Raw genomic sequence first — 2,745 nt, 5'->3', positions numbered from 1 at the left:
GGGTAATAATGAGGACGGGTTAGGGTAATAATGAGGACGGGTTAGGGTAATAATGAGGACGGGTTAGGGTAATAATGAGGACGTTAGTGTAATAATGAGGACGGGTTAGGGTAATAATGAGGACGTTAGGGTAATAATGAGGACGTTAGGGTAATAATGAGGACGGGTTAGGGTAATAATGAGGACGTTAGGGTAATAATGAGGACGTTAGGGTAATAATGAGGACGGGTTAGGGTAATAATGAGGACGTTAGGGTAATAATGAGGACGTTAGGGTAATAATGAGGACAGGTTAGGGTAATAATGAGGACGTTAGGGTAATAATGAGGACGTTAGGGTAATAATGAGGACGGGTTAGGGTAATAATGAGGACGTTAGGGTAATAATGAGGACGTTAGGGTAATAATGAGGACGGGTTAGGGTAATAATGAGGACGTTAGGGTAATAATGAGGACGGGTTAGGGTAATAATGAGGACGTTAGGGTAATAATGAGGACGGGTTAGGGTAATAATGAGGACGGGTTAGGGTAATAATGAGGACGTTAGGGTAATAATGAGGACGGGTTAGGGTAATAATGAGGACGGGTTAGGGTAATAATGAGGACGTTAGGGTAATAATGAGGACGTTAGGGTAATAATGAGGACGGGTTAGGGTAATAATGAGGACGGGTTAGGGTAATAATGAGGACGTTAGGGTAATAATGAGGACGGGTTAGAGTAATAATGAGGACGTTAGGGTAATAATGAGGACGGGTTAGGGTAATAATGAGGACGGGTTAGGGTAATAATGAGGACGGGTTAGGGTAATAATGAGGACGTTAGGGTGATAATGAGGACGTTAGGGTAATAATGAGGACGTTAGGGTAATAATGAGGACGTTAGGGTAATAATGAGGACGGGTTAGGGTAATAATGAGGACGGGTTAGGGTAATAATGAGGACGTTAGGGTGATAATGAGGACGTTAGGGTAATAATGAGGACGTTAGGGTAATAATGAGGACGTTAGGGTAATAATGAGGACGGGTTAGGGTAATAATGAGGACGTTAGGGTAATAATGAGGACGTTAGGGTAATAATGAGGACATTAGGGTAATAATGAGGACGGGTTAGGGTAATAATGAGGACGTTAGGGTAATAATGAGGACGGGTTAGAGTAATAATGAGGACGTTAGGGTAATAATGAGGACGGGTTAGGGTAATAATGAGGACGGGTTAGGGTAATAATGAGGACGGGTTAGGGTAATAATGAGGACGGGTTAGGGTAATAATGAGGACGTTAGGGTAATAATGAGCGGGTTAGGGTAATAATGAGGACGGGTTAGGGTAATAATGAGGACGTTAGGGTAATAATGAGGACGGGTTAGGGTAATAATGAGGACGTTAGGGTAATAATGAGGACGTTAGGGTAATAATGAGGATGGGTTAGGGTAATAATGAGGACGTTAGGGTAATAATGAGGACGTTAGGGTAATAATGAGGACGGGTTAGGGTAATAATGAGGACGGGTTAGGGTAATAATGAGGACGGGTTAGGGTAATAATGAGGACGTTAGGGTGATAATGAGGACGTTAGGGTGATAATGAGGACGTTAGGGTAATAATGAGGACGTTAGGGTAATAATGAGGACGGGTTAGGGTAATAATGAGGACGTTAGGGTAATAATGAGGACGGGTTAGGGTAATAATGAGGACGTTAGGGTAATAATGAGGACGGGTTAGGGTAATAATGAGGACGGGTTAGGGTAATAATGAGGACGGGTTAGGGTAATAATGAGGACGTTAGTGTAATAATGAGGACGGGTTAGGGTAATAATGAGGACGTTAGGGTAATAATGAGGACGTTAGGGTAATAATGAGGACGTTAGGGTAATAATGAGGACGGGTTAGGGTAATAATGAGGACGTTAGGGTAATAATGAGGACGTTAGGGTAATAATGAGGACGGGTTAGGGTAATAATGAGGACGGGTTAGGGTAATAATGAGGACGTTAGGGTAATAATGAGGACGTTAGGGTAATAATGAGGACGGGTTAGGGTAATAATGAGGACGGGTTAGGGTAATAATGAGGACGTTAGTGTAATAATGAGGACGGGTTAGGGTAATAATGAGGACGGGTTAGGGTAATAATGAGGACGTTAGGGTAATAATGAGGACGTTAGGGTAATAATGAGGACGGGTTAGGGTAATAATGAGGACGTTAGGGTAATAATGAGGACGTTAGGGTAATAATGAGGACGGGTTAGGGTAATAATGAGGACGGGTTAGGGTAATAATGAGGACGTTAGGGTAATAATGAGGACGTTAGGGTAATAATGAGGACGGGTTAGGGTAATAATGAGGACGGGTTAGGGTAATAATGAGGACGGGTTAGGGTAATAATGAGGACGTTAGGGTAATAATGAGGACGTTAGGGTAATAATGAGGACGGGTTAGGGTAATAATGAGGACGTTAGGGTAATAATGAGGACGTTAGGGTAATAATGAGGACGGGTTAGGGTAATAATGAGGACGGGTTAGGGTAATAATGAGGACGTTAGGGTAATAATGAGGACGGGTTAGGGTAATAATGAGGACGGGTTAGGGTAATAATGAGGACGTTAGGGTAATAATGAGGACGGGTTAGGGTAATAATGAGGACGGGTTAGGGTAATAATGAGGACGTTAGGGTAATAATGAGGACGTTAGGGTAATAATGAGGACGGGTTAGGGTAATAATGAGGACGGGTTAGGGTAATAATGAGGACGTT

Source organism: Pseudorasbora parva, chromosome 24 (genome assembly GCF_024679245.1).
Source record: "Pseudorasbora parva isolate DD20220531a chromosome 24, ASM2467924v1, whole genome shotgun sequence".
Taxonomy (NCBI): Eukaryota; Metazoa; Chordata; class Actinopteri; order Cypriniformes; family Gobionidae; genus Pseudorasbora; species Pseudorasbora parva.
This window is presented reverse-complemented; position numbering follows the sequence as displayed.